The sequence below is a fragment of the Takifugu rubripes genome, chromosome 6, assembly GCF_901000725.2.
Source record: "Takifugu rubripes chromosome 6, fTakRub1.2, whole genome shotgun sequence".
In the NCBI taxonomy this organism is placed as follows: Eukaryota; Metazoa; Chordata; class Actinopteri; order Tetraodontiformes; family Tetraodontidae; genus Takifugu; species Takifugu rubripes.
The window spans coordinates 4,241,693-4,251,381 of NC_042290.1; the positions used below are offsets into that span (position 1 = coordinate 4,241,693).

The window sequence follows — 9,689 nt, forward strand, 5'->3', positions numbered from 1 at the left end:
TAAATATGAAATGACTAAAAGTTGAATTTTCATATTCAACACAAATATTTTTCTGTCATTGGCATTCAAAACTATTGTTGTTATTATTGGTAGTATTAGTTGTAATTTTACCATCAAGGCTCACACACCTATTACACACGAGTTTGACTTTACGGTTGACCTTCATTTTGATGGACATGGTTATAAAAATTATCTCATAAACTATCATCACCCATCATTTTATTTTTTGCTAATATGACAGTGAATTATAAAGGCTGTATAAAGAAAATTTATTAAAAACTATTCTGCCATAACTATCGCAAAAAATGCACTGATTATGTCTCTATAGATGCAGAGATGATGGATTTGTTGCTTAAAGTCTGTCTCACTAACTAGCGCTGTCCTAAATAGGCGCTAAAGGGAATGAAGACATTCTCCCATTTTCACCCCTCCAAGAATTTGAGTTTCGAGAGTGAACGATCATGTCCAAGAGGTGGGAATGATGTAAATGTCTCTGTAATCCTCAACTGATTGCTGAACTGGCAATAAGGGAAACAGTCGGAAAGCTTCCAGGCTGATTTCTTTGCAGATTTTGAATTGACAAAAGTATTAAGGCTTTTGGTTGTGAAACCCTACTTGGTCCTGAGGTACTTTCATTCCTCTGGTTCATCTCTGAGATGTTGTTTGCACTTTGTTTGTGCATCTCCAGCGTTAAATTCAATTGGTTGGATGTGATTGATAAAGACACATGTCTGTCGATATCATGTCTCATGCCTATCGGTGCATAAAAACTAAGCCATGTGGTGAGAAGCGCTGTCGCTAGTGTTCCCCTTCGGGGGAAGGTTTTAAAAAGCTGCTGCACTGAAGAGCCCCAAGAGCAGTGGCCTCCAACATTCTCAAATGGAAAAAGTTTGGAACAATCAGGAGTTTGTCCAGCGCTGTCAGACAAAAAGGAGCAGTCTGACAAAAAAGAGTCTTGGTTTGAGACGTGACCGAGAGTCCAATGGTCAGTTGGGCTGAGTTCCAGATGTCCTGTGAGCAGATATGGAAGAGTTCCAGCAGGCCAGCCACCACTGCAGCAGTCCACCAAGCTGAGCTTGATGCCAGGATGTCCAGACAGGAGCTTCTTCTCAGATAAATACCTTCGACAGCATCTTAAGATTCAAGATGTACTTTATTGAATTGAATGGAAGGACTCTCAGACTGTGAGAAAGAAGATCCTTTGATCAGAAAAAAACAAAGATTGAATGTTTCTGGACTTAATTTCTGGCCTTAAAAAAGTATCATGTTTGGAGGAAGCCAGGCACTTCTCATCATCTGTTCAATACCATCTCTACAGGCGGTGGCAGCATCAGGCCGTTGGGGTGACGGAGGCAGCTGGGTCAGCAAGTGCAGATTTTTACTTGATGAAAAGATGATCCAGAGGTCTTAGGACCGGGCTGGGCTGAAGGTTCACCTTTCAACAACACAGCTCCGTGGATGGACCCTGACTTCAACCCCATTGAACAAATCTTTGTAGAGACAGAAAAATCTTTCTGTAAACCCTGATTGTGGGGCTGAGAGCTGGCGTTTGCACCCTTCCCCTTCTACTTGGCGAGATCACAGCCATGTTATCATGCCACAACACTACTGTATCTTATATCTTTAACAGCTTGATAGAAATGCACCTGTTTTGAGGTATTTGTCTTTGTCTATTTTTAAAGATTCGCTTATTGCTTATAATCGATCAGTAAGAGTCACTTTTATCTCTAAAATGAAACAATCAATAATCTTACTGTCATATGATTCATACAATAAAACATTAGCTGGAGGCTGCAGCTGTACATCAAACTAACAAAGTTATCTGACAACAGCAGGCAGCAATTAGAAACTAAAACACAACCAAAAAAATTAAGTTATCATTGCAGGATTGCATGAACTGGAACAACCAGAAAGACTAAAACTATCAATCACTATTGGATTCTGACTAGCTTCTGTAAATACTTTGACTTCACACCATCACAATTGCAATTTTGTGGCATTTTAGGTGAATCTAAAAACAGAAGAGGCTTGATTTGCTGGTGTGTCGGAGGGGTGCTGCTGGTAATGGATCACTTGCTTTGATTAAAGCCCCCCGGTTGGCTGGCTCTTTACTGTACATCATAATCTAAAAATGGATTGCTTTGCACCAATGTGGGTCACAATATTCTGCGACAGTGAAGTTAGAAAAGGTACCGCCACCGCCGCCACTCCCGAGCAAACAGCCCGGCAAATATTACAGCTACCTCGGCAATCGTGAAATGTGCAGAAACTCACTGCCACCAATTTAAAAGTGATTTTCCTACTTCTTTATCCCTCATTCGCTCCTTCCTCTGAAAGCAAAGGTGACTGTGATAATCTCTGCACAACGTGCGGGGCGTGCGGAGCCATGCATGTGAGTTATTGACCTCCGGCTATGGAGGAGCATTAATGACCAGTGTGCCGTGAAACCAGGCTACAGCCCGTGTCCAAGGTGACTGGCACCGCCTCGTCCCGTGGCACACCTGCCTGTGATGGATTGACTTGGCCAAAGCGAAGGTCCTCTCCACATTCACACTCCCCATTTGTGTGTGCGGCTTTTAATTGCTGCCAGAGTCCAGGTTCTGCATCAGCCCATTTTGTCTATCACATGTGAAACCACAGTGCTCTCTGGAGCATCTCAGATGCATTTATCATGGCCGACACTCTTCTTCCACACCTCATGCTAATGAATCGCCGAACATTCCCCCCCCGCACACTAATGATCCTGGAGGAAATTTCCCCCCCTTGCCTCCCTTTTATCACCATCTTGCATCCTCCTTTTCATTCACCTAATGCAGTCTTTCATTTGAGCGCGGTATCAATGAAACATGCCCCCAACATCTCCTCCTTATCTCGTCTGCTCTCTCCCGGATGCTACACTTTCCCTGTATTAGCGATCGAATGGATGGTGTTTAACTCCCACACACTGTACATTCCTGCTCCATTTAAGGGATGAGTTATAGATTTCCCAGCACTCTGCGCAGTGGCTTGAATGTGAGGAAACTGCTAATAACATGCCTAAGTCAGGAATTTGATTTCTGCCTGTCTCTTGCAGCTTTACAAAGATGGAGGAAGGTGGCGCCTAAAACGTGACCGTGATCACTAGACGAGCAATATTAATTGTCAAACTTCCTGTGACTAAATAGTAAAGGGAAGTTACAAATATAGAGAAATAAAGTCAACCATTGGGTGTTTTCAGTGTCCTTCTGAGTCTTTTGGTCTTCTGTTTTATTGTTTAAATCTAAGCTCCAAACAACAGCAATGATTAACTGTAAGTACAATTAGCAGTTCATTATATAGCAGGTATGACAAACTTTAATCCCATAAATTGCGACTGAAGCGCACATCGACATTCCCATGTCCCAGCACGTGCTTAGCAACTTATGTAACCCTCTCGTCTCTGCCTCTGCCTCGCTGTATTATTTCCCATCGAGGCCAGCTAAGATGCTTTGACCCTGTGTGTCCACATGTCCCCGTCGTCGTTGGAGATGATGATCGATGTTTCGAGTGACATTTCTCAGCTTCTAACCTCTTATCCTATTGATTCCCCGTCCATATATCCTGCTCTGCTATTTTCCAATGAATGGATTTTGTCCCCTGCTGTCCCTGTCTCCACCCATCTTCTATTCCCCTGAAATTCTAACATGAGCTTTCGGGGCCTCTTCCTCCCCCTTTTTTTGTGCTCCATATATCTCGTGCCAACGGCTTAGCTCTGGCTTACATTAAAACCAAATAATACCATTTCTTGAGAGGCTTGCTTGAGAAGTCGCCCTGTAGTTCCCCTTCAGGAGGGACTGTCACCCCAGTTACACTGTTGTACTTCTGACAGGCAAGGAAAAGAAAATTAGCCCTGACAGAAAGTCTCGAGTTGCCAAAGTCTTTGAATGGTTTCCCGACGGAAGTGACGTTTCTATGCGCTCACATCATCACGGCACATTGACTCACTCCTTAATTATAAGCTGTGGGCACAATCTGCGTTGGCAACTTTCTCCCTGGTGAAGAAAGTCTCACACTTCTGTTCAAAGGTTATTTCTGAAGTTGAATCAATTAACGCGCTCAAAAAATAAAAGTTAAGAATTGTTTTTTATTGTACTTTTATGTCAGGAACCAGATAAGAACCCAAATGCGACACACGAGTCTGGCTGAACACCGCTTTATTGTCGGACACAGACAACAGACAGGATTCTCCGGGAAGCGAGCAGAACAGAATAGTCGGGGACAGGCAAGGTGGAGATCGGGCAGAAGGCAGACAGAGTTTACGGGGGAGCAAGCTAAACAGAATGGTCAGGAACAGGCAAGGTCGGAACCGGGCAGGCAGGCAAACAGGAATACGCTGGAAAGTCATCAGGAACGAATAACGATCTGGCAGGGAGCAGGTGTGCCTCCGGGGTAAGAAGAGCGCTCATTAGCGTCCTGATGCACAACAGGTGTGCGGGGCGAGGTGGCTCACGGGCATGATTGCCCGCAGCTGTGACACTTTTATACTTTTGTATTATCCCGTGCAGCATTTCCAAAACCTCCAGACTCTTTGCCGCCTCTGCAGAGATCCCATAAATGCCAACAGAGTGGGGACGTGCGCTCCTTCAAACCGCAGCACCGGAACGACATGTCGCCGCTAATATGATTGCAAATGTATGTAAAATGGATGCATAAGCAGAGAAAAGGGGCATGCTGAAGCTCTTGCGGTTTTCCAGTCGCCCTAAAGAGGGATAATAAATCTGCACTTTTGCCCATTTAGCTAAAATGCACACTCAGGCATAGTTTTAGCCCACAAACATCCTTCCATCATGTTACATTTTTGTAAATCACAACATGTTGTTTATTCTCTGCACAAAAGCCAGGATAACATTATTGGCTTCTTTTATCTATCTTTACAATTGCTTCTTATGCAATGAAATTTCTAAATAATTTACAGGGGGAGAGGGCATTGATAGGGCACAGTGTCGCCTAAAGGAGCCTAATTTGGCTCTGTAAGTTAAAGAAATGTATTAAATTGCTTCTACACTTGACTTCCTCATTAACAGTCATAACCATTAACAGAACAAACAGTTCAGTTGAGATGTGACTGAGCAACGTTTAGGAACCATTGGTTTTCCATAAACTCCCTTTCTTCCCCTCTTTATATGTCCAAGGGCTGTCCACTGAATGTGGGGGCCAACGGCACCAGATTGGATTCCCAAACTGTGTCAATTGTTCTTCTGTGTTCAGGTTTGACACTCCGAAGGGTCTCCGAATGATCTCAGTATTTCTCAGCTGCGTCTCCATTTGTGAAGCATCAATCCCGTCAACGCTCCCGCTGCACTCAAGTGTTACACTGCTAGAACCAAATAATGGTGGTTTCTATGGTGTCACTGAGCAACATCACCTAATCTAAAGGCCTAAAGCAGCACCAACAGTCTCCCTTTAATGTCTAATAAAACCACAACGGTTGTGGGTTTATGTAAATGTGGATCTTAAAATAAAACAGCCCAGGATTTATTAGAGATGGACAGGCAATGGTTTCCTTGATGCTCCACTGCAGAAGCTCTGCTTTCTGCACTTTGTGTTACAGCCCTTTGAATCCTTATTTTCTAAATTCCCCATGTCTGAAAACTGTCACTTTAATTAAATAGCACTGTCAGTCACTGACAGGCGTACTGCTGCAGAGGAAAGAGTGAGTTTGGTGGTTCAAAGGCTAAATGCAGAGTTCAAAGCTTTGGATTGGTGCGACAAGCTTTGAACATTTTTCATGAATGACCAGCTAATATGCTGATCCACGTGCCAACATGCCAGCACGCGTGACCAGAAAGAATTTCAAATCTTTTAGACCATTTGCGATTTGCCGCCCACTGTGCATCAATCAATAGAAAGAAATATCTATAAAATACATTTCCCACATGGGATCAGATTGCAGCGTAAAGTCTGTGACAGACATGCCCATCTCTGTGATAATCACACACACACACACACACACACACACACACAGTAGGACAGGATGCCCTGTCACATTATAAACACAACTCAAGAATAACTGGAAAGCAAGACAGGGAAACCAAGGTGACAAAAGTGAAATTTTCTGGGATGTAGAGAACCAGTAACATGTTGTTACTGTGAGGATGGATGGATGGATGGATGGATGGATGGATGGATGGATGGATGGATGGATGGATGGATGGATGGATGGATGGATGGATGGATGGATGGATGGATGGATGGATGGATGGATGGATGGATGGATGGATGGATGGATGGATGGATGGATGGATGGATGGATGGATGGATGGATAGATAGATAGATAGATAGATAGATAGATAGATAGATAGATAGATAGATAGATAGATAGATGGATGGATGCAACAATGCTGTCATGACCAATGACTTTTTGGTGTTTTGGCTTTTTTTTACCTTTTTTCAACCCTTACTGTAGAATCTACAGTGTAGATTCACGTCACGTGAATATGAAAAACGACACAAAATACCTCAGAAGCAGGAGAGAGAACATTTGGGAAGGGGGCCGTTGTGATTACACCCCGGAATTATAGGAAAACACTGCTGCCCCTTATGAAAGAGAGCAGCAGGCTAAATAGTCATAAAGGAGGTATAAATTATACTTTCGATGGGTTTGCATTTTAATTTTAATTGACCTGCAGTTCATGTATGGAAAGTATTCTTTTTAGTAGCTGTATTGTTGTGAATTAATCAGGTATTGGAGTTTCCGTGCACGTCAGGTTAATTATGCCATACTGCTTTTCCATACCCACACATGCTCATGTAATTACTGTGCTTGTAAATGTTATTCAGTGTGCATAATCCAGCATTAAATATTTGCACCTAAACAGCTCATCAACCGATGTATTTTGTTCTACGCAGCCAGAGAGGAATATGTTTTCCATCTGAAAAACTTGTTTCCTCTGAGTTTCACCAGAAAAAGAAGGCGGATTAGGAACAGAGATCCTCATCATAAAGGGTAATTATGTCAGTGCTTTCAGCAGATACGCTGGGATATTTTGCACTTGATGGTTGTGCGTTGAAATGCTGAAATGCTTTTTTTTTTGTTCCCCTTGCATTTCAAGAAATGCAGACAATCCTTGAACTGGGGGCCACTGAGCCATCAGCACACCATGCAGCCATCCAATGACCCAGCTACACTGCTGGGCAAAGCATCTTCTGATGGCACTTTGAGCTGTGTGGCTTCCAGCTTCTCCCTTTCGCTTTGTGAATTTTTCATCTTCAGTGTGTGTGACGGTGCTTAACACAACGCTCCTCTTAAATACAGTCATATTTTGCCATCATCCAATAAAATTTGACCGCAGTACAAGTTTTAGCCAGAAAAAACCAGTACAAGGGGAAAAAACGGGGGTTTGATTCTGAAAAGCTTCGATCTGGAAAGTCTATGTTATTTGTCGACTTCAATTTCTTCAAGGTGGGTCTGGAATACAAAACACATCTTTCTGACTGGAGCGTGTGTGTGCTTTTTCCCCTTCCTATAGAGCTCAGGGGGTGATTTATAAATGTCAATTAGCTTGCAGGATCTCCGACTGCCTTCGTGATTGCAGAGCAAAGCAGCAAACATGCTAATTGTGGCTTCACAAGGCGCCGAGGAATTGTTAAGTCTGATATGAGTTTAGCTTGGCTGTACAAAACTTCACCAAACTGTGCAAAACTTTGCCATAAAAATCAAATTATACAGCCACGCTGCAAGGATGTGTTTAGGTTCCGTTAAGTGCTCCACAGTGTGGAAAATGGTACCACAAGGAATTAGCATCATGCGCGATTAGCTGCAGAGAAGAAATAATTCACATAATGAGGAAATAAACAGTGTAACACAAAGCCAACAAGCTGGCTCCCCAAGTAAATGAAGCATGTTTTAAAAACGTCTTACATGTTACACACTCGTGCTTCATTTATGATTAGGCGATTAATCTGCAGAGCTAGACTGAGGAATTTAGATCTCAGACTTTTAATTACCAAGCTGGGGAACAGTGGAGCTTTTTTAAATTAGTACGGCTGAATTGAACTGATTATAATGTACATCCAAATATGATTCACCCCAGTCCAGCATGTGCTGTCAGAGCAGAGCATTCACACCGCACAGTGGCACAAACTATATGTAAGTCATTTTGTTCTCTAAAAAAGAAGCATGTAATCGGTCTTTCTGCACGGTTTCTCCTTTAGAGTTGTTTTCTTTTTCTTTTGATGTTTAAAAACATGGGAAAATGGAACAGACAGAAGGGACAAACAAAAAACGGGCCTAGAGAACGAGAAGGCAGGCGCGATGAAGGGAAGGTAGGCAGATCCTGAACAGAGCGAAAGCAAACATTATGTCTTCTGTTTCCTCAAGCAATCCGTGGTTCCGCTTCTATTAACCTCCACGATGACAAGAAGAAAACAAGCGGATACTCCCCTCTCCTGCACCCAGCGGTGCACGAGCTGCTGAGGTGGAGAACGTATCACAGGCGACACAGATTAGGAGTCAACAGGGTTCCATTCATCGGGGTGGATACAGCTGGAGGGCCGATTAGACAACCGGAGCATGGGTGAGGAAGGGGACGCCCGATGCTATCAGAGCCTCTCCGACTCACTCGCTCGCTGGGAACTCTGCAGACTAGCGTGAAATTGGGCAAGCTCCCTTAAAATATGTCGCCCTGTGTGTGATATCCATGTTAGCGTAGAAGAAATCAGCAGATGTGCAATATGAGGACACCTGCAGGTCTTTAGAGGTTCTCCCAATTCAAATTCCGCCGAACACTCTGGCAACTGCATACCAAGGTTGAGTTCAGAGGATTGAGCCCATTTGAAGACATTTTTTGTTTCCCACATTGAGGCGTGACTTAATCTAGTCACTTTTAGTTTATATATCTCAAAATATCAAGGATCAGAACCATTGCTAATTTGGGCTAATCTGTTCTGACTCAGTCTATGTGTTCAACACTGCACAAGTTCCTTTATTATTTTATTAGTGTGCATGTATTTGCATTCGCGATTGCGATGGAGATGTGTGTACATATGTATCCGAGCAAGCTGGGCCTGGCTTGTGCAGGGACTGTGGTGGCAGTTTAATCCCGTTTTCTGGTCCAAGAGCAAATGGTTTTGGATGCATTGTCCTTATTGCAAGGTAAAGAATGCCCAATCTCCTGTCCATCAAGGATGTTTGTGCTAGGCCACCTAAATCAGCAACATGCCTTCAAGAATTTAAAGTCCTGCTTGCTATTAGTGGTACTTAAGCATAGACAGGTTTATTAAGCAAACTGAATGCAAAAAGGGACCTTAAACCCACTTATTGTCGATTCATCTACTATTCATTAATTATGTTAATATCAGATCTAAGACAAGATCCACCACAATTGTCTATGGGAAAACAGCAAGATCTGATAAACTTAGTATTCTCCTGCTTGATTAAATAAACAAGATGTTTTCTGACAGGCTTTCTTCATGTTAAATTCAAGTATGTTGCGTATTTGTCATTGTTTTTCTAGATTAAGAATGTACTCTCCTGTGATCCAACTGATGGGAGACAGCAAAAACAAAACCGCTGCTAATAGAAAATGGAATATACTTTCCTTTTAGTCTCCATTTCGAAACTGTGATGTCTAAAGTGATGTCACTCTGACTGCAGATAGTATAGTATTATAGATAGTATAGTATAGATAGTATACAGATAGTATCTGCCTTTATATACCTGGGAAACATT

General features: G+C 42.7%; 1 long non-coding RNA gene across 1 annotated transcript; it reads left to right on the plus strand.

The window, feature by feature from the left end:
* Nucleotides 1–5,999: 5,999 nt before the first annotated feature.
* On the plus strand, nt 6,000–7,256 carry LOC115250197 (uncharacterized). Its single transcript, XR_003888786.1, has 3 exons — nt 6,000–6,054; nt 6,869–6,965; nt 7,072–7,256. It is a non-coding gene; the product is annotated as an uncharacterized lncRNA (long non-coding RNA).
* The last annotated feature ends 2,433 nt before the right edge of the window (nt 7,257–9,689 follow it).